General features: G+C 38.3%; 1 long non-coding RNA gene across 2 annotated transcripts in view; it reads left to right on the top strand.

Annotated features, from left to right (window-relative positions):
• LOC135365574 (uncharacterized) overlaps positions 1 to 23,366 on the top strand; it is a 49,330-nt gene that overhangs the window by 5,189 nt on the left and 20,775 nt on the right. The gene's annotated exons all lie outside the window — the stretch shown is intronic.

The following is a 23,366-nucleotide window of genomic DNA, read 5'->3' as shown; positions in this document are numbered from 1 at the left end:
ATTTTAAGGATGATGAGCAACAGCTGTATAACAGGAAATATATGTTTTTAAGAACATAACCTTTCCTAGTCTGTGGAATATGGATTGGAGGGAGTCCTAGAATGGAATCAGTGTGATGGGGTTAAAGACTTGAGGTTTCCTACCTTCCAAATGGGGAACAATGATGGTGTTGACTATCAGAGGGCAGCAGAAATGGACAAAAGTGGCTAGATCAGAGATACAGAAATAGAATTGAGAAGACTCGAATCACAACATGCCCCATGGCTTCCAAAAATTTTTGTTCATGTCCCAACAAGGATATAAGGTCGTTATTGTAAGCCTATTTTACGCTATGGTGCTGAATGGTGGTGGCACACTGACATAAAGTTCCATAATTCACATGATCATTTTCATTAGCACTATGTGAGGAACACACTAGAAGCTTAAAAGAAATAATGGTACTCAAAGTATGCTTGGAGAAAGGCACTATTTCTGAAGATTTTGAGGAACATAGTAGAGTAGGAACTCCTAAAAATTGTATATTTAAGTTTTCAGAGAACAATCAAACTCCTGAGAGATAACTATAATAGGAAGAAAAGCATGGGACACCTGGGTGGCTCAATTGGGTAAGCATCCAGCTCTTGATTTTGGCTCAGTTCATGATCTCAGGGTCATGAGACAGCCCTGTGTTGGGCTCTATGCTGAGCATGGAGCCTGCTTAAGATTCTTTCTCTCCCTCTGCCCCTCCCCCTGCTCTCTCTCTCTTTCTCTCAAAAATAAATAAATAAAAGCTAAAATTTATTGTGTCCTTATTGCTTTCCAAGCTGTGCTAAATACACATTTGCATTTTTTTCTTGAACTTGTTAGAAAAATCAGACTCAGAAATTCTTTAAAGAACCAATGCATAGTAGGTGATATCACTTGAGATATCTACATAATGAAACATCTACATAATGTCATATTCTTCAGATATTAAGAAGTATCCTTTAATGACTTTAACATGGAGAAAATACTTACTTTGTAATGTTAAATGAAAAGAAACAATACAATTTATATAATTTGTATAATTACAACTATGTAAAAATGCAAGTTAAAAATAGAAAAAAAAATAAACCAAAATATTAACCATGTTATAACTGACATTTAAGTGCTTTGCAGGTGTGACTGAGAGATGGGATGAACAGTTTTTTTCTTCTTTTCTGTATTTTCTAATTTCTTTCCCAAAATGCCACTCTTATAATGGGGGGAGAGAGCAAATGAATGTTTAAAGGAATTTAATCACATCCAATATTCTTTTTTTTTTTTTTTAAGATTTTTATTTATATGAGAGAGAGCACAGGAGCGGGGGTGAGGGGGTGGTGGGGAGGGACAGAGGGAGAGGGAGAAGCAGACTCCTTGCTCCCTACATCCCAGATCCCAGAAAACTTGAGTCAAGATGAATTGAATGTGATCTAAGGGAAGTCATCCTGGAATGTGTAAATTGAAACAGAATCAATTTTTTTGTATCTGTCCAGAGGAAGATTGTGAGAACAGAAGGAAGATGATGACTAGGTACACAGAAGAGTAAAGGCTAAAGATTTGACGGTTGTCAGGGTTTATCCAGCTTTGTCTAGGGAAGAAGCACGGAATCTGTATACCATAAGCATGTTGGTTGTTGTAGAGATATATATTATTATAGGATGGTATTAATAATATCAACTGACATTTATTGAATGCTTACTATGCACTGGGTACTGCATTAAGCACTGTATTAATCTTTTTATAAATCTCTCCACACTGATATTATCTGTATTATAAAAATTAGGACATGGAGCCTCACAAAGTTTCAGGTCACACAAGTATTACATGGTGTAGTTGGGATTCAAATACTAGTGGCTTGAATGGAAGAGTCCCTGCCTCCACCACTCTGCCAAGCTGCTCTCCTTGCCTTTAAATATCCCTTTAAGGTTATTTTCTCCTTTCCTTCTTCCTTCCTCCCTCCCTCCCTCTCTCCCTCCCTCCCTCCCTCCCTCCCTCCTTCCCTCCCCACCCCCTCCTCCTTCTTCTTCTGTTATTTCTTATGCCCTGGTTCTTTACTCAACAATCTTTATTTTTAGTAATCTCTTACATCCAAAGTAGGGCTCAAACGCATGACCTCAAGATCAAGAGTCACATGCTCTTCCAACTAAGCCAGCCAGCCAGGCACCCCTCAACAAACTTCTAATTGTTAATTTGGATTCCCACATATTCTAATCCTAGAAGGGATTATCCCATAGCAAATGAACTTGCATTCTGGTTTATATGTCATCTTTCTAAAGAGTTTAGTATGAGTGAATCATAAAATATAATTATGTAGTAAATTACTAAAAACCCCACCTCTCATGCTCATGAATATTTTAAGAGAAATTGTCCTCTAGACCAATGCTACTCAAAGTATAGTTTGTGAACTGGTGCCAAGTATAGAAGAGGTAAGTATAGAAGTTGAGAGCAAGCAATTTGATATGGTTATTTTATGCCTATTAATTTAATTTTTAAAATTAGATTTGTATTTTTAAGCATTTTAAAATTTTCTGACACATGAAAATTATGGAAATTAATTATAAAAAGCATTACTGTTAGTACTTTCTTTAGTCTTTTGTGAATGAGGCCACTCCATGATCTTTTTTTTTTTAAAAGATTTTATTTATTTGACAGAGATAGACACAGCGAGAGAGGGAACACAAGCAGGGGGAGTGGGGAGTGGGAGAGGGAGAAGCAGGCTTCCCGCTGAGCAGGGAGCCCGATGCGGGACTCGATCCCAGGACCCTGGGATCATGACCTGAGCCAGAGGCAGATGCCCAACGACTGAGCCACCCAGGCACCCCACCACTCCATGATCTTTAAAAATGTTTTTATTCTAAGTCTGTCCATCCTGGGTTGCTATCATCAGGAAGAAAGAAACCACTAATACTGTTTCTCAGCTTCCTTCAGTAAGCTTTAAATAAGAACTATTGTTGTGGTTTTACAAATATATGAACATATTTTTGTTACTACATTGGTGTGCACCAGTCAGGACAATTTAGAGTTACTGTAGCACACTTCCACAGAGTTCAAAAGGAGACAGAAAATATTATTTACAATGATGACAGTCAGGAAAACTATGTCTGCAACTTACAGACCAATGATTACATTACTTTTTACTGCTATTTAAGCTTTTTTCCTTTTATGTAATATTCATTGTGTAAAGTAAATTTCCTGTTTTAAAAGTAACGATGGAAATGGAACTCTGTGAAATAGCTTTATACATTATTACTTCCCCAAATAACTCCATTTAATTCCCTGCTGTTTACAAGTGTCATCATGATCCTTTTAATTACTTTGGAATGGCTTTAAAAATTTGTTACAAAGGAGTCTTTATAGTTACAAGATTATTTTTCTTTATTAGTGTGTTATTTGTAAATATGAGTTCATTTTGATGAAATTGTACTAGTTAATTCTCCACTAATAGACATTGTGAATAGCAATGACTCATCTCTCCTGTGTTGTTTTTTTTTTAAATTTTATTTATTTGAGAGAGACAGAGAGAGGGGAGGGAGGGATAGAGAGAGGGAGAGGGAGAGAATCTCAAGTACAGAGCCCAAGACAGGACTTGATCTGACAATCCTGAGATCATGACCTGAGCCAAAATCAAGAGTCTGCTGCTTAATCCACTGAGCCACCCAGTTACCATTCTCCTGTGTTCGTTCATTTTTTCTTTTTTAAGATTTTATTTATTTATTTGAGAGAGAGAGTGCAAGCGTGAGAAGGGGGAGAGAGATCATGAGCAGAGGGGAAGTGTAGAGGGAGAAGCCGACTCCCCGGTGAGTAGGGAGCCCAATGTGGGCTTTGATCTCAGGACCCTGGGATCATGACCTGAGTTGAAGGCAGACCCTTAACCAACTGAGCCAGCCAGGCGCCTGCCTCCTGTGTTCTTTCTACTAAGAAAGGGAACAAAGGGAGCAAATTATCCTCCACACTGCCATAGAGTCTTACTGCCTTGGCTATGTCCTGCTCAAACCTAATCATCCTACAATATTTATTTAGTACTCACTACATGTTGGCTTTGTGATGAACACTTTATGAGCATTATCTGAGAACCTACTTGCCAGATGAGGAAACTCATGCCTTATCTTTATTTCCTTTTCGAAACTCTCTTGTTTTACCTATGTTTCTGGGAGCTCCAGAGATGGCTTGTCTCCCTCTACTTTCCTGCCCTACAGGTGTTGGTATTTGTAAGAATATTTATTTCTTCTCTGGCATTCCCTTACACTTTACAGTCTCAGAGCCATTTAGAGAGGACTTCTTTGGTCTCACCTTCCAAACATTCAATGATAACTAAAATATGCTTCTAGTAAAGACTTCTCTCTTGAGTTTCAGATCTATATTTCTATGGGATTAACTCCAAGTACTTCATACTCAACATGGTCAAAGCTGAGTCAATAATCTCTTTCCTTCCCTCATGAGAACTGTTCATCTTACTTGGTTTTAATACCAGTAAATTGCACCTCTGTCCCTCAGGTTCCCAAGACAGAAACCTGGCAGTCATAATAGACTCCTGCCTTTTCCTCCTTTCTGTCTGATTGGCTAACAATTTCTGTTGAGTCTATCTACTAAATATCTTGGAAATTGTCCCCCTTCTTCCATTTTTTACTGTCAGTCTCCTCTTTCTCCTCTCCTACCACCTCCCTTAATTCCTTTAACAATATTTAATAAGTTTTATTGAAAAAGCTTATTGTGGGGCGTTTGGGCGGCTCAGTTTTTAAGCGTCTGCCTTTGGCTCAAGTCATGATCCCAAGGTCCTGGGATTGAGCCCTGCATCGGGCTCCCTGCTATGTGGGGAGCCTGCTTCTCCCTCTCCCACTCCCCCTGCTTGTGTTCCCTCTCTTGCTATGTCTCTCTCTGTCAAATAAATAAAATCTTAAAAAAAAAAGAGAAATAACTTAATTGAATAACTTCTAGTCTTGTCTCCACCTAATCCATTCTGTATTTTTGTCATTCTCCTACTCAAAATCCTCCAATGGCCCTCCATTAAGTTTTGTAGAAAGTCTAAACATTTTAGCAAGATATTTAAGACACTCCAAATCATGCCTTTGCCTTACTAGCCCTACTTTCTTCTCCACTGTTACTCTTCTAGCCTTTGAAACCAATTGTGATTTCCAAAAAATATATACCATGCTTTCTCAGACTGCCATGGTCTGCAATTCCTTTTACCTGGAAAATTTTCTTTCTACTTCCTCTAAAACCTGAATAGTAATTCTGTTTTTTTAAAGATTTTATTTATTTGAGAGAGAGAGAGCATGAGCAGGGGGAGGGGCAGAGGGAGAAGGACAAGCAGACTCCCCACTGAGCATAACCCGATGCTGGGCTCGATCCCAGGACCCTGAGATCATGACCTGAGCTGAAGTCAGATGCTTAACTTACTGAGCCACACAGGCACCCCTGAAAGTTAATTCTTTTTCGAAGTTTTCCCAACCTCCCCATCAACATAGATACTCCATCCCCTGTGCTTTCATAGTACCTTGTACATACCTCAATTGCAGCCTTTATTACATAATGGTAATCATTTTTGTAAACTCCATCTATCTCCCTCATATCCCATGAAGCTCTCCAAGGCAGAGACCATGTCCTGTTAATTACCCTGTGCCTAACACAGTACGTGGCACATGGTAGGTATTTAATGAGCAACTAGTGTGTTTTGTGCTATTATTATTTTGTGCTTGATTTAAGGATGTTTGGAGGACAATGCTGGTGTTTGGTAGGCACAGAAACCCTGAGAAATAGGATCTGGCAGCAGATAATGAGATTAGAGGGTGAAATCAAGAAAGTGATGATGATAACAGGCTGACTTATCTTGGATAGTATCACCCAAGAGGACAGATTGTTTGCTATCTTTTTATTTTTATTTTTTCTGTGTTTGAGAATTTCTTCTAAAAGACTGTAATTCACTTTTACATTACTGTTTAGAATAATCTTACTTTTTATTCCTTGAAATGAATAACAAGGGAAAAGAACTGACAAACAGTATCAGTGACTCAGGAATAAATTATTGATTCAGTACAGATTCACCCAAAGTGATAGTGACATGCTGATCTCTTTGGCAGAGCCTTTGAATCGAGAATTCTAGACTTAACTTCCCCTCTAGTATCATCTCCAATTTGTGTACTATAAGGCAGACAGAAACCATGCACTTGAGAAATTATTTAATATGGCAAACCTAAAGCAAGTTTATTATAATATTTCAAAATTGTTATATTGTATTAGTGTGATTAAACTTGTAGATTAGCAAAATGTGAAATGGAAGACTAGATAACTTTTTGGAATTTTAAGGGAAATATTTCCTTTGTCTTTATTTTGTTGGTTGTACCAAAGAAATACTAATTAATATTAAAGTTATTTGGGAAGAGTATGGCACATGTTCAGTTGGCTATTGGGTAACCTTTATATATGCTGAAAATTGCTGACCAATCAGTGGTAGTGATGGTTGTTTAAGAACATTTTACAGTATTTTTATTTCTTAATTTTTAAAAATTAAAAAATTTTTCAGCTATTTATTTATTTATTTATTTATTTATTTATTTATTTATTTATATCTCTATGCCCAACATGGGGCTGAAACTCACAACCTTGAGACCAAGAGTCTCATGCTTTACTGACTTAGCCAGCTAGGCGCCCCCAGATCTCACAATATTTCTAATAGTTTTTTTTAAATTACATCCTTTTAGAGTGGGGAAAATCCCAGCAGGTGACTATTGTACATATAGGGATTAATTCATAATCGCAAATATCTTGGGGAGTAGTTGCATACTATTTAGAGTTTTATCCTGCAACCATGCACAAAATTTATGATATTATGGTAATCATTAAAAATGGCCCTTTGCGGTTCTTGGTTATTTTTTTATTCTTGGACCCCTGACGTCTACATTATAATCTTTCATTGTTAAGGGGCTTTTTTCTTTTCCAAGCACTCTAACTACATGGCTCAGCCTCTCTCTCTCTCTCTGCCTGCCATAGTAAGGGGGAAATGGTGAACTGTTTATATCTGCACACTGTTTTGGAGGCACTGAGATTCCAAAGCTGTTAGAATGATGAAAGGCAGGAAATGCAGCAAGGGGTTGGAGGAAGGAGTTTTTCCAAATATAAGAAGATGAAAGAAATTTAGGGCCATGTAAAGATAGAACTGGAAAGGCCTGGGAGATAACCCAATTATACCTCAGAGAACAGACCTCTGGAGAGGATAAATGACTCATCCGAGTGCTCACAAGTAGTGGTAGTCATCTCAGAGCCAAGGGGAAAGTCCTCCTAACAGGAATGTACCTTGCATTTCCATGCAATTTAACTCCCCAAATAATTTCCTTTGTATTATCTGAGCACATGTCTTACCTACTCTAGCAAGGCATTGGGAGGAGAATTGCTATCCCATCTTACATACGGAGAGGTTAAAACACTTAGTAAATGAGCCAGTCAAAACTGAAAACTGCTCCCAGACTCATTATTCTTTCCATACTTTCAGAATCCACATGTCCCTTAACTAAGGCTCAAATCTTCTCTGGTGCCCTGGGTCCCAAATTCATTAGAGCCACCTAGGCTGATCCTGAATCCTTGCAAGGTGAGGCCCGTGAATCTTAAAACCTCGCAGGTGCTGCCAAGATAGCCATCATTGCTAGGCAGAGTGGAGGCACACCTTTGGTAATATAAGGTAGGTATGTTACTCAAGGAGACAAAGTCATCCATTTCTAGCGCAGTGGGGCATGCAAGCTTCTTTGTGGTTCCAAAAATTCTGATTGCAGTAACAGCTACAGCAGCAGTAGTAATAATTCTGGTAACCCAGGCCCCATGCTACTTCTACAGATCTGTATCTGGAGACACAGGAGAGAGGGGGACACTCTGGCTGACAGGAATTTCAAGGATTTTACCTCCTTTAGGTCTAGATCTACTCTAAGACTGTGACAAGAAAACCCAGCTCTTAAATGCTCTGATTTCCAGGGAACTTTTCCAAGGTGCTTTTCTGTACTCTGAAAACTCTGACTCAGTCCTTTAATGATGGAGATGGTTGCCATGGTGAGTCATACTTTTTACCTCCACCTCTCTCGACGGCCTCTACTGTTTCTATAGAGCCCATTCTCTCTGCTGAGCCAACTATGTTCTCCTTGGAAGAAGGGAGGATCAGCTATTTCTATTAGTAGAAATAAACAGCAGTTGTTCTGGGAGTGAAGAGATTAAAAGAAATGGGGGTAAAGTTTTCTAGGAATACATGGAATAATTGCTGCTTTGCTTGGCTCTCTTCTAATATCAACCACAAGTTAACATCTTTAGCAGAAACCACACCGTGCATTTCAGAACTGCCCACACAGCCCCTAGAAACAATTTTATTCTTATAGGATTCTTACAAGAATTTCTGTTGGCATTTATTATGCGCTGGTCTAAGAGGTGTGTATGCAACCATGACAAAGATGCTGTCCTCAAAAGTGACCTGTATGTAAACAGCTACAGTACCGTGCAATAAAAGGTACAATGGAGGTTTTCTGTTGTATGCTATGGGAACCCTGCTGGGTGATGCCTAGTTCTGCCTGGGGAGTTGGAATGGGGAGTGGATGTGAAGTCATGACGGTATTCCTAAAGAGGGCCTAGAGTCTAGAAGAAAGAATAGAAGAATTTTTGGTCCCAAGTTTTGAACCACATACTCCCAGTATTATGGTAATCGGATAAAAAGAACATAAATGTTTTTCATATGTGTTGACTTTTCCAGAGGGATCAAAACTTGACAAGAATAGAGAAAAATTCTACTATAATGAAATGTACTTGGAAAAAAAAAAAGACTGCAAGACTGAATTGTGGTTAAATACATTTCTGGTGAGAAGAACTGTAAAGTCTTTTTATTGCCTCTGCTGAGAAGTCTGCCATCTGTTAATCTGAATATTTGTGCTTCCAGTATTCTGCTTTAAAAAAAAAATTAAGGGCACCTGGCTGGCCCAGTTGGTAGAGCATGCGACTCTAGATCTTGGGGTTGTAAGTTCGAGTCCCATGTTGGGTACTGAGATTACTTAAAATTAAAATCTTTAAAAAAAATGTAAATCACTGAATTACAAAAAAAAAAAGTATGGTCTATGAAAGTTTCTAGATTGATGACTGGAAATTTCCAGCTGTGCTTGTAAGTTTCTTAAAATAAGGCCAAGGAATATGACATCACTAACTTTGATGACCTGCTATTATTTATTCTTATTTTCTTCTTTAAACAACTGTAACCATTACCTTTTAAATATTTTGAGTCAAATAAGTTAGTTGTATCCCATTACAATTACACTCCCAAGCTGGACAATAGTTCTGCTTACCTGTTCACACCATAACTTCTTCTTCCTTTCCCTTGTCCTACTACCTTTTGTGAATTTTAAGTCATGCTTTACCTTTTCTTTCTCTTCTACACAAAAACACGGAATTCTAATTCCCTCCTGATCTAATCAGAAACAATGCAATCAATTCTTCACTAGTAAACTCCACATTCCTTAGCTGTGATTCCTTAGTTGGGGCAGTAAGATCTAAAATCTGTGTAAAGGCCAGAGAAGATTGACAAATCTAGCTACACTGTGGCACGAAAATAGCTGTGCTACATGACAGGATTCCAAGCTGGCTGTCATTAACCTGTCTTTGCCAACAAGAACTCTATTTTTAGGTCACCGATGTAACTGGTTATTTATAAGGAGGAAGCACATTGACATTTGGTTTTCACTTTGGAGCAGAGACCTAAACTGTGTGTGCAAACCATTCAATTACCACAGCAGGTTCTACTCAAACTTGAGTAACAAACAGTACCTTTTAAAATAGAGCTTTGATATCATCAAGAGGCTGCATACACTAAGTCGTATGGCGCGATTACTGGGGGCTTATTTGACGAGGCAAAATATGTAAGTTTAAAGTTGAATAGTATACTTTGAGGAGAAAAATGGTTTGAATTTAATCAGTATTCTAAGATATACCTTTTCCTTACTACTTTGACCTTTGCAGACCAATTTATTACAATCTGGTAAATTTGTATGAAGAAGTCTATGCAACTATTTATATCACATTTCCCAAGAGTATTCACTGAAAAGAGGTCTTGGTCATGAAGCAATGTTAAGGATAATGAACTTTATACGACATAATCCTAGTTTTGAAACAAAATATTTGTATATACATAGAAGAAAAGTCTGGAAAAAATATATCAAAATGCATATAGTGACTACTTTTGAAGCTGTATAAATTATGGACATTTTATTTTCTATTTTATACTTTTCTTTATTTTTCCAATTATTTATGTGGCTTGTACTGCTTTCATATATAAGAAGAGCCCTATCAACGTTTATTTATTTATTTAATTTATTTATTTGAGAGAGAGCGAGAGCACAAGTTGGGGGCGGGGTGAGGGGGGAGAGGAGAGCGGGTAGGTAGGAATCCCACAGAGGGAGAGAGAGAAGCAGACTCCCCACCGAGCAGGGAGCCTGATGTGGGGCTAGATCCCAGGACCCTGGAATCATGACCTGAGCGGAAAGCAGACGCTTAACCTGCTGAGACACCCAGGCGCCCCTCTATCAACATTTTTTTTAAAGGTCCAGGTAATTATGATCAAGTATGTTCAGTTAGATTCCCAAAGCAAAATTAATTTCAGGTTATAAGAAATTAACTGTGGTCCACCTTTCAATTATCAGACTGATTTTTTTAATTATAAAAAAATTGATTTTTAAGCTTCCAATGACCAGATATTACATTATGACTTGGCACAGCTCATACTGGACCTGGTTTCAAAGTTTGATAATCCTTGGATAATCAAAATATAAATTTTGTGACCATGGTTTCCTCAATTATCTGGGGTAGGTCTGATGTCACATATTTGTCCTACTGATTGACCTGATTATTTGGTCTGTAAAATATGGTCACATGTGTAATCTGGCAATCAGATTCCTTCTGTACAAACTGAAACTCTTTTTTTTGATAGGAAAAGTAATCATGTACACAGTTCTAAAAATCAAACATTTTATATGTTTAGAAATAAACACCCCACCCACACCTATATCCCAGATTCACTCCTCAGAAGCACTGTTAACAGTTTCTAAGGGCTGAGGAGCTTGACTTTTGGGTCCTTTAACACACCGGTTGGTGTGGGTCCACTCACCTTCTATTTAAGGTGTTCTCTTGGGGTCCATTGGGTCAGTTATCAGAAGGAAGTTCCACAGTTTGTGGCTTCACTCTCAGCTCTCCAAGTGGATCACCCAAGCCTCTCTCAACTCCTTTTATAATCCTGAAGGAGTGGGCAACTCTTTCCTCTCCTGTTGATTACATTATCTCTAAAGAACTTTTTTTCACACCTCTGTTGATAGCTCTCCGGGAAGAGGCACACAGAGCCCTTTGTTTTGAATGTATTATATAGATTCAAAAAGCAATCACTGTGGGTTGTCTGTTTGCTGTGTGCAATTCCTACTTCCCAATTTAAAAGTTTTTTTTAAGCCTTCAAATCTTGTCAACGTTTGTCTCTGGTTTCCAGAGGGAAGGGGATGGGTTAGTCAAGGGATAGGCAAAATGGGTGAAAGAGAGTGGGAGATAACAGGTCCAGTTATGGAATGAATAAGTCATGGGACTGAAAGATACAGCATAGGGAGTATGGACAATGATATTGTAATAGTGCTGTATGAGGACACGTAGCTATACTTGTGGTGAGCACAGCAGACCCTATAGAGAAGTTGAATACGTTGTATTCAATGGAATGGAATGGAATGAATGTTGTATACCTGGAACTAAACAAGTGAAGGTCAACTATTACCACTTTAATCCAAAACTTTTAAAAACCCTTATTTCTGGCAGTATCTTTTTGAATAATCTTTCTTTCTTTAATCACTCTTTATTTCAACCCATAATGCTTTTGAGTGTTTTTTTAATTTAAAGATTTTATTTATCTGAGAGAGAATGCACACGCTCACACCAGCTGGGCGGGGGAGGGGCAGAGGGAGAAGCAGACTCCCAGCTGAGTGTGGAGCCACAGCCTGGGCTGGATCCGGAGCTGGACCCCGGGTTGGACTCCACCACTCTGAGATCAAGACCCGAGTCAAAGACAGATAATTAATCTACTGAGCCACCCAGGTGCCCCAAATGCTTATGAGTCTTAAAAAACTACCTGGATGGGGTGTCTGGGTGGCTCAGCCAGTTTGGCATCCAGCTCTTGATTTCAGCTCAGGTCAAGATCTTGGGGTGGTGGGATTGAGCCCCGCATGGGGCTCTGTGTTCATCGCAGAGTCAACTTGTTCCTCTCCCTCTGCTCCTCCCCCTGCTCTCTCTCTCTCCAAATAAATAAATAAATAAATAAATAAATGAATAAATAAAATCTTAAAAAAATTTAAAAAACTAGTGGATCACTTATTAAATAAATAATTATCAAGAGCCAATTAGATGTATGGATCTTGTGACAGCAGGGGAAACAGGGTTATATGGGATCGCCTCCTGGGCCAAGGAGGCTATTATCTTTTTTCTAGTCCTTCCTCAAGAACACTTCCCAAACACAGAAAACTCTAAATAAATACTGAACTGTAGTTAGAAGCCTTGATTATCTCAGTACTCTGAAACTACTTTCTGAACATTCTTGAATTAAGAAAATAAGTAAATATATTTTGTATAATGGAACCAGGTTTTTTTACTGCCAGAAAAGAGGAGTTACAAGTGTGGAACATGGGAAGGCTGGGATATTGGATTGGATACCGAGCACACCTAACGTCCAGATTTTGGTTTCTGAAAAGCATTCTCCTCTGAAAGGAAGCAGGTCTCCTTGGAGAAATAAATGGTTCCTGGGCTGAATCTGGGAAAATACAAAATGAGTCTGAAACATCTTGAGCTAGAAATTTAAAAAGGGTTCAAAGATGAAAGGAAACATATAAACAGGAATCAGAAACCAGCTTAAAGGGGCTCCCACTGGCCAAATCTGGGACAACTTGGTATCAAAATAAGTAAGGATTGTAACAGATTATAACCCATTGAATAAAATGAAAATCCATGAGACTGTACTTAAGTAAACATTTGAGGGCGTAGAGAAAGACCTTCCTTATTGTACAATGCCAGTTAGTACATGCGGAAGAAATGGAATTAGCAAATCACCATTTGGCAACTATCATAATAATAATTTAGGAAATAATCATCAGTGGATGCTAAAACTAGTGAGTAAATGTTTGATGTGTCATAGGATATTTATATAGTTTCAAAGTATCCCACCAGAGACACTTATTAATTCCAAAGGAAAAAGTAGTTACTTTAGCGAAGGAAACCTGGTGGTTGCCACCTTAACAAAATGAGCAAAATTAGTATCATCAGTAATGGGAAAAACTGACATCAAGTGCCTCCTTTCAGGATGCACACAGAAGAAAACAACAACACTTCAGGGGTATTCTTGCCAAATATGTATAACCCAAATGTAATCCTGAGAAAACATTAGACAAACCCAAACAGAGGCATATCCTAAAATCAATTGCTTGTACCGTAGTCCCCCCTTCTCTGTGGGGGTATGGTCTGAGACCCTCAGTTGATGCGTGAAACTGCAGCTAGTACTGAACCTTGTGTATACTATTTTTTCCTATACATAATATGCCTAGGAGATAATTCAATTTATAAATTAGGCACGGTAAGAAGTTAATAACAATAATAATAAAATAGAACAATTATAAAAATATACTCTAATAAAATTATGTGAATGAGATCTCTCTCTCAATATATCTTAGTGTGCTCTACTCACTCTTCTTGTGATGATGTGAAATGATAAGATGCCTTTGTGTTGGGATGAAATGAAATAAAAGACGTAGGCATTGTGATGTGGGGTTAGGCTACTAGTGATCTTCTGACTGTACATCAGAGGAGGATCATCAGCTTCTGGAATGCAGGTGAATGTGGGACACTGAAACCCCAGAAAGCAAAATTGTGGATAAGTGGGGATGGACTATAGTACTCATCAGAAAAATCAAGGTCCTGAACAATTAGGAATAACTGAAGTACTGTCAAGATTAAAGCAAGCATGACATGACAACTGAAGACAGTCTAGGACCCAGGATTTTTGTTTGCTGTAAACATTATTGGGACTACTGGAAAAAATATGAGTGTCTGTGAATTAGCTAATATAATCGTGTCAGTGCCAATTTCCTGATTTTGATAATTGTCTGCGATGATGTAAGAGAATGTTCTTATTCTCATTTTCAGGACTCTGGGGTTTAGGACAATAAGGGGTTAAGGGCATCATGTCTGCAGTTTACTCTCAACCAGTTTAGAGAATAAAATAATATGTATACATACATATGGTACTGTGATAGAAATCTCATTTTGTGCCTTTTTATTTTTTTATTCTTTATTTATTAATTTGACAGAGAGAGAGAGAACCAGTAGGCTGAGCAACAGGCAGAGGGAGAGGGAGAAACAGGCTCCCAGCTGAGCAGGAAGCCCGATGCAGGGCTCAATCCCAGGACCCTGGGATCATGATCTGAGCCAAAGGCAGATGCTTAACTGACTGAGCCACCCAGGCGCCCTTCATTTTGCGTCTTTTTAAAAACCAGGACTAGATTTTAAGATTTATCTACGTTTTTATGTGTACATGTAATCTTCTGTTTCTTCTAATTGCAGGATGGTAGTTCAAGGGGGTAATTGCTTCTATCACATTTTGTTTATCTACCCCCCAATCATAGACACTAGATTGTCTCTGACTTTCAGCACAATCTTTAAACAGGTCTCTTTTCTTAGGGAAGGATAGTCAGGACCTAAGTTGCAGGGGGCACAGTGTATATACCCATACTGATTTAACTAAGAAACTAGATTGTTTTCTAGAAGGCTGTACCAATAGTCACAGACATTCCTCTCTCTCTCTTAAACCCTCCAACCCTCCAACCCTCAAACACGTGGCATTACCCAGCTTCCTAATTCTTGCCCATTAAATGGATGTAAAGTGTTATTTCATAGTTTTTAAAAATCCTGTATTCCTCTGATTATTAGCAAGTTCAAACATGACTTCATATATTTGCTGATTATCTTTTGAGTTTCTTCTGAAAATAGCCTATTTATATTCTGCATTTTTAAACAAAAAACCTTTCCTGTTTCTTGTTGATTTGCAGTTCTTTGCAGACCATAAAGAATCATGATTAAACAGAAGGATAATGATTACCCCTAGTTAAGTTTGAAGAGGAATAGAATCCAGAAAAGATTTATAGGGGAACTCAACTGTAATGTTTAATTTCTTACATTAGATGGTGAGTCAGGTATATTTATTGATTTATTCTTTATCTTTTTGTAAATTATATGTGTTATGTAATTTTAAACAAATCGCACATGCTAGAATTTAATTAGTATTCTAAATCAGTGCTTCTCAAAGTGTGGTTCTCAGAGCAATAGCATAGCATCACCAGAGAACTTAAATTTTGCACTCCAGAACTCTGAACTCAGAAACTCTGGAGGAAGGAAGGCCCAGCAATCTGTTTTATCAAGGCTCCCAGATGATTCTGGGGGCAGTTAAAGTTTTTGCACTTATTGTTGTAGGGAAAAATTAAAGCACATTTTGAGGCTATCTTAAAAATAAGAAATTTTACTCTTGAGACCCCCAACTATTCTTTTTCTATTTTTATTTTTTGAATGCCATTACTTGGTATCTGCAGTATTTTATATGTCTGAACCATATTTCAAAAATTTTTAAGTTATGTATTGCTTATATAATGCCACAGCTTAAATACTGGGACATGTAACTTCAACACTAAGTGTCTTCAACTGAAAGTTAAACCAATCTAATTTCTGTCTAATTTCTTTTAACTCAGAATATTCAACACTCATCTTTTAGAATTTAATCAATAAGTTATTGTCTTGGTTTTTATATGTCTATTCTTTTTTATGAAGAATGGAGATTCCTCTAACAATGTTTGCTAAACCTTCAGTATAAATTCTTGAAATCTTGGTCCTAGAGAAAACTAATAGAACAGTTCTGGGAGTTTCTCTTTCCCTTAATACCAGCTTCCAACTGAAACCCAGGAAACACCATCTCTCTCTCTCTTTTTTTTTTTTTTTAAAGATTTTATCCATTTACTTGAGAGAGAGAGCACAAGTGTTGAGGAGGGGGTTGGGGGGCAGGGCAGGGGAGAGGGTAGCAGCAGAGTCCCCACTGAGTGTGAAGCCCGGCATGAGGTTCAATCCCAGGACGCTGGGATCATGACCTGTGCCAAAGTCAGATGCTTAACTGACTGAGCCACCCAGGCGTCCCACAAACAGTATCTCTTGAAAAATCTATCATTTCATTAGTAAACACCCCAGCTCCTATTCTGAGGAACCTTTAATGGAGATGATTGGGCACAGTTCTGCTGAGATAGTGCCTGGAATTTGCATGTATATTTAATGTCAGGAAATTTTAAAAAGTTTCCCCACTATTTGCAAAATAATTTCGGAGCTAATTTATCTTTGTATCTGACTAATCTCCATTTGGCTGTACAAGGCTAGCCTCAGGTAAACTCTGATTGACGCCAATGAGATTTGTGTGTGACACCCTATCTGCTTTTTATTCTTTTAAATCCTTGTCTGGGCCTGCTCATACTCCTATGGTAAGAGTCTCTGCTACCTTCCCCTCTACTAGGGCTGTGGCCCTTTCTCCAGATTCTTGGCTGTTGAGGTGTCTTCACTGCACCCCATGGGTCAGGATGGTCATCTTCCTCTCTTCCTTTCATGAAATGAAGCTGCAGTGTCCTTATTGTGTTGGGGTTAGGATCTACTGACAAAGATGTTAATGGATTTTAATAGAATGAATCAATCCTGACTCTGTTCAACCAGTGGTTTTCAAATTTCTTTTAAGAACATGTCATTGAAAAAGAAGTAAACGGGTTCAAGATTTGACTAATCTTGTTGAAGGAGGGTTAGTTTTGGAGTTCAGCCAGTTGGCTCTTTTCTCTGGGGTTGAAGAAGGGCTCTCTAAGGCAGATTCTCTACCCAACATTGGAAGCATGCGGGGAGTGTTGAAAACCACATTGATGCCAAGGCCCCATCCCTGAAGATTTTGGTATAGTTGGTCTGGGAAGGGGCCTGGGTATTGGTAGTTTTAAAAGCTCTCAGGTGTTACTAATATGATTCTCTACCTTTATCATGCATAGAATCACTTCTAGAGCTTTGTCAAAACTTGTTTAGTGGGCCCCACCCCTTAGTTGCTGGTTCAGTAGGTCTGGGATAGGGCCTGATAATTTACAATTCTAAAAGTTTCCAGGGGATGCTGATTCTGCTGGTCCAGGGACCACATTCTGAGAACCATTTCCCTAGTGAAAACTTGAAAACTGCTGTTAGATAATGTTTGTCTCACCCATGAAATGCCACCCTCCCTTTAAAAAACACTTTTTAGGGGTGCCTGGGTGCCTCAGTTGGGTGAGCATCTGCCTTCAGCTCAGGTCATGGTCCCAGGGTCCTGGGATCTGTCCATTGGGCTTCCTGCTCAGCAGGGAGTCTGCTTCTCCCTCTGCCCCTCCCTCCTGCTTGTGTACTCTCTCTCTCAAATAAGTAAATAAAATGTTTATTTAAAGAAATACTCTTTAAACTTTAGAATGATTAAGAACATTATTCTCCATACTTCCTTCCACTTTTTCATCATCAGTCCATGAAAGGTCCTCTCATTTTAGTTTTTAAACTTTTTACCTTAATTTGCAATTCTTACTCCCATTCCTTCCTCTTTCACGGAAGGCACTCCCTCTAACTCATTGATTTGCGACCTTTTGTAATAACGTAGAAATACAATCTTTAAAAATGCCATTTGAAGGGGGCGCCTGGGTGGCTCAGTTGGTTGGGCGACTGCCTTCGGCTCAGGTCATGATTCTGGAGTCCCAGGATCGAGTCCCGCATCGGGCTCCCTGCTCAGCGGGGAGTCTGCTTCTCCCTCTGACCCTCCTCCCTCTCATGCTCTCTGTCTCTCATTCTCTCTCTCTCAAATAAATAAATAAAATCTTTAAAAAAAAAATGCCATTTGAAGTAGTAACACCAATCCTGAGAGTTACAGTCACAGGGTTTGCTCAGAGGAGAATTTAAAATCTGGAGTGCTCTGGGGGGAACTTCAAGTTACAGAAGGACCCTGTACAGATAGCTAAGACTATTAAAAACTGTACACCCCAAACTTCAAATTTATTATTATGACTTAAAAAAAGGTATATAAATAATATAATAAAAATTACAGTAGCTTTTTCTTGCAGTTGCTTTTTCTTGATGCTTATTTTGTAGAGAGTAGAAAACATCTTTTTTTTTTTTTTAAGATTTTATTTATTTGTTCATGAACGACAGAGAGAGAGGCAGTGGGATTCAATCCCAGGACCTCAGGATCATGACCTGAGCCAAAGGCAGAAGCTTAACTGACTTGAGCCACCCAGGCACCCAAAAGTAGAAAATTTCTTTAGAGCATTTTTATCCTTGAGGATAAAACACAGCAAACATATATGTTACAGGGGGGAACGTTGTAAATCATTCATAGCTTAAAACTGGATAAAATGATGTGGATAAAATATAAACAGTGATTTGTTTCCTATGGGGTTCCTGGATTCAGATATTTTCTAATTCCACTGTTGTAAACCAAATTTTTTTGGTGTGTATTTCACTCTCTCAGCAAAGGTAATGAGACATCCTTAAACTTTTGTGACTGACTTTCAAATACCAGCAAAGCAGAGTAATAAAATGACTTGTGCCAAAAATAAACATGTATTGATTTTTAACTCACCATAATGTTTTGGAGTCTGTCAGCTTTCTGATCCTTTGATATGTGTGGGGCACAGTCCTTGTGACTAACTCATCAAAGCTACTCTAAGTCTGTTTGTGATGTTGCTCTGGGTATCAGACTTATTTTTATAAATATTTCTATAGTTATTTGTATTAACATCCAATTGATCTCATAACATTAACTTTGGAGAAATCGTAATGACAGATATAACTGACAGTGCCACCAATTTTAATTATGGAATAAGTGAAATTTACTATTTAATTAAGGAAGAAAATGCATATTATTACTGTGTTTTTAATCCTTTCAAATCCTCCGTTGCCCAGAGACAATATGCCCTATGTATTTTATTGCCTATAGTACTTGGTACAATGTTATGTATAAATGTTTTATAAGTACTGATTGAACAGACCCCAATTTTAGGCCCCCTTGACACTACTCTGACATTCCGTCCCCCCAGTGGGGAAATCTAAGAGATGCAGAAGCTCTGTAGTCAAATGCCCTTAGAAAATCATTTTCTCCTGAATTGAAGTAAACCTTGACCCATGAGAGATTGCATGGTAGCAGACGTAGTGGGAAAATATATTATTTTCTGTTCCATTCCAATTACACTGTTGTTAAACCACCTCCAAAATGAAGCATTTTAAAAATGGAATTGCGATACTTACTGATGTGTATTCAATTTGTGACGGGTAGTGGTTTCTGCATTTAAAAAATGATTGTTCAAGAAATTGGTACATTTTGTTTGTGTAGTTAAAAAAAATCCTAAGTGTACTTCCTCACACATTTCTCAACACAATTGCTCATCAGTCTATTTATATGACTCCACTTTCCAGCTTTGCAAGGTCATTTAGAATTCTAATCCTGTCCTCCAAAGTAGTAACCACTTATTCCAATTTGCTATTATCTGTAAATTTAATCATCATGCGCTCTAGTCCATCAACCACACAAGTGATGAAAATGTTAAATAGCTTTGAATCCAAGATGAAACAATGCACACTAAAGTTGGGTAAGGCACTGTTCTTCCACAACGTCAGTGTGAATCTCCAACTAAACTCATTTTCAAATAGTTGTATAGTAGCCTTTATTTTTTCATGTAATTAATGTGTATAATATAAAATTAAGATATTCATAATGCCAACATATATTTATTGTTTATTTTTAACCTATCAAGTATTTTAAAGCAGAAAATGAATGCTTATAAATTTTGATGCCCCTATCAGGTCACTAGTTCTTCAAAGTCAAGGTGATATATTTCTATGTCTGTCTCCTCCTCCCTCATGCCATTGGGTGGGGAACCACATCAGGAATGTGATACATTAATCAATTATTAACTAGTTAACTAAGAAACACATGTAAGTTAATCATTATAACAAAAAACATATTGTGTACTTTTTTTTCCTAGACAATATTTTTGATCACTTCTCAAACAGATTGCATTGTTATTGGACCTGGGTACGGGTTTAACATGGTCATGTTAACTCTCATCTGTTAGGACTGATTTTTGATTCACTCTCCCAACTTCCCCTCCATCACACTTGCCCTTCAGTTGGGTGATGCACGGTAGCCTAGGGCATTTCTGAGATCCAATCGAGGATATGGTGAATATAGAATATTTTTATTTGGGTTTAATGGCACATATTTACCTGGTTTGCAATTACTCCCATGAGCAGTTAGCTGCCTTGGTGTAAAAATGGCTTCCAGAAATCACCCATTGTGCTGTACCAACCAAGGCACAGGATGTCTGTGTGGAACCATGAGGAGGTCCTGTAGTGCCTGGTGCTGGTAGTGTGTGGGTAGTGGAGGAGATTTAAAACTTGAGAGGTACAAATCCAGAAGCTAGGCTGTGAAAGATTCTTCCAAATTTTATAACCATATATGAAAAAAAGAATTTGATAGAAGCCTAAGTTTGGTAACGTTCCTGAAAATTTGTGTAACATCACTGATAACTAATTGTGATACTAAAAGAAAGTTATTGAAATTATCAATATGAAAGGAATTTCAAATTATATATGCCAGAGGAAAGATTGAATTCTATTTCTATTTTTTCTTTATGAACTATTATACACTTGTCATAGGAAGAGGCAAACAGTATGTGGCCAAAAAATTGTAAAAAAAGTGTAATGGAAATGTGTCAGGAAGTTAATGAAAAAATTATGTTCTCTTTTCTAGATTTGGTGATGTCCATGGCACCTTGCATTTAAAAAATTTACAATTTTTAAAATTCTAAATAAATGTTCATTTTCATAATGAATTTGTATTTTTAATTTTTTTAAAAAAAGATTTTATTTATTTATTTGACAGAGAGAGACACGGCGAGAGAGGGAACACAAGCAGGGGGAGTGGGAGAGGGAGAAGCAGGCTTCCTGCGGAGCAGGGAGCCTGATGCGGGGCTCGATCCCAGGATCCCGGGATCATGACCTGAGCCGAAGGCAGACGTGTAACCGGCTGAGCCACCCAGGCGCCCGGGATTTGTATTTTTAAATAGTTTTACTAAACGAGAACTCCCGGAGTGTGTAAATCCTAACCCTCACAAAACCTGTATTTGTCCTTAATACCACCCATTCCCCTCTGTGTAACAGTGATATTAACGATCCCTGGTCCAGGGTCATACTGGTTAATTGCAGCCAAGCCCCTCATCTTGGTCGTCATTGGTTTAGGGATGCACAGTCTTTCTTCCCATTGGCTGTGAATCAGGAATCCTGTGGTCCCAGGGGCGGGGGAGGTCTGAGGGATGAACCGAAGCCAACCCCAGAGGTAAGCAGCATCCAGAGAACCCTGGAGCTGAGGGAGCTGTGCTTCATTCCGGTTTGGGATGTACGGCCTTCCGGTTCTTCAGTATTTGTAATAAAATCAGGACTTTCAGAAGCAAAGCCAATCCTTAAATTTCAAAATCAGGGCTTTGAAAAGCAAAGCTGATTCTTAAATTTTACCGAATAGTGTAAAATGCAAAACCAGTTGAAATGTAAACACATGGAGAAAAATAGTGCCCAGTTTTTCTACAGGATTTTACGTCTGTGTGGAAACCGTTCTAATCCTTACATCTTTGACACTTTATAACATTGAAGCTATAAACAGTATCAATTTGGATGTTTTAAGCTCCTAATGTATTAAAAGTTGTTACTTGATTAAAAAGCTGCTAATTGGGGCGCCTGGGTGGCTCAGTCGGTTAAGCGTCTGCCTTTGGCTCAGGTCATGATCCCTGAGTCTTGGGATCGAGTCCTGCATCAGGCTCTTTGCTCAGCGGGGAGCCTGCTTCTCCCTCTCCCACTCCCCCTGCTTGTGCTCTCTCTCTGTGTCAAATAAATAAATAAATAAATAAAATCTTAAAAAAAAATAAAAAGCTGCTAATTTGGTCAATTTGAAAATACAGAAAATTAGGAATAAGAAAAAGTGAATTCGTGTGTACCTCCAGAAATTTTATTATTTTGATATAGTTTCTGGTCATTTTTCTATGTATATGTTTTATTTGAAAAAAAATCACTATCATACTTTATTTTTAAGTAATCTCTATACCCAATATGGGGCTTGAACTCACAGCCCGAGATCAAGAGTCACACTCTCCATCAACTGAGCCCGCCAGGTGCCCTTATTATCATATTTTATGTACGATTTTGTATCCTACTTTTTTCTCTTATTCTATATGACTCCAGCAGGTTATCACAGAAGGGCCTCCACATCTCACAGATTCAGGGGCCTCTGTTCACGTTGTAGCCTATGTGAATGGCGCCCCCTGGAGTTGTGCAGTGAACAGCCTGAGTACCCATATGAAGCAGTCTTGTGTCTGGGTGCCTAGGTCTTCAAGGTAACCTGTAGGATCTTCTTGGGCCATCCATTTAGACTATTAGACGGTAATAAAAGGCAGGGCAAACCTTTCCTGGCTGCCTTCCAGCAACACCATATAAATTCAATATTTAGCCTTTGTGCCCTTTTTCTCAGGCTGGTTTTGTCTGTAGCTTTGTCCCACAGCTCTCCTCTTACAAGGTTACACCTATATCTTTTCTTCACCTTGGGATAATCTGCTGACTCCCGTGGATGAAAAAGAGTGTTAAGTAAATTAACCTCACGACTATCTTAATGATAGCACTTCATCGTTACATCATTTTGCATAGTTCCAATTTGACTTCCTTCTGCCAGTTTGTTTGCATTGATTTTCTATCTGCTCATTTTCAGGAATCTATACTGTTATTATCTTTGCCCGATCTCCAGCAACAGTTAATCTTCATGATTCTAATTTTCCCTTTGTCAGAAAATGAAATATTGCTCATAATCCCATAAAGGCATCTAAATAATGGTGAAAAGCCAAAGTACATAATTATTTATAATGGCAAAATATAATATTTCTCTAGGAGTTGAAACACTAACTTGTTGGTAACTGCTAACATATTTTTACACTTAATTTATAATTTTGAGCCCTCTGATAGATCCTGCCAACTCCCCTGAAGCACATATTTTACCAATATAGGATGTGTGTGGATGAGGGATTACTCAGAAAAACTGGACCTAGTTCTCTGCTGATGGCATGATCTCGGGGCCGATGGGCTGTGCAGTAGCATTCATAACTTGCCCCTCCACCCTTGGGTCACAAAACTTAGTTTTCTAACTTTTATTTTCTGCAAACAGGACTGGCTGCTTAGACCAGGCTTGAAAGAAAGTGCAGCAAACAAAGCCATTTCTTTAAGGT

This window comes from Mirounga angustirostris, unplaced genomic scaffold (assembly GCF_029215605.1).
Source record: "Mirounga angustirostris isolate CCGP_5_RB_7025 unplaced genomic scaffold, mMirAng1.0.hap1 SCAF_8, whole genome shotgun sequence".
NCBI classification, from domain to species: domain Eukaryota; kingdom Metazoa; phylum Chordata; class Mammalia; order Carnivora; family Phocidae; genus Mirounga; species Mirounga angustirostris.
Note: the sequence above shows the minus strand (reverse complement) of the source record. Positions and strands in the feature narration are given on the sequence as shown.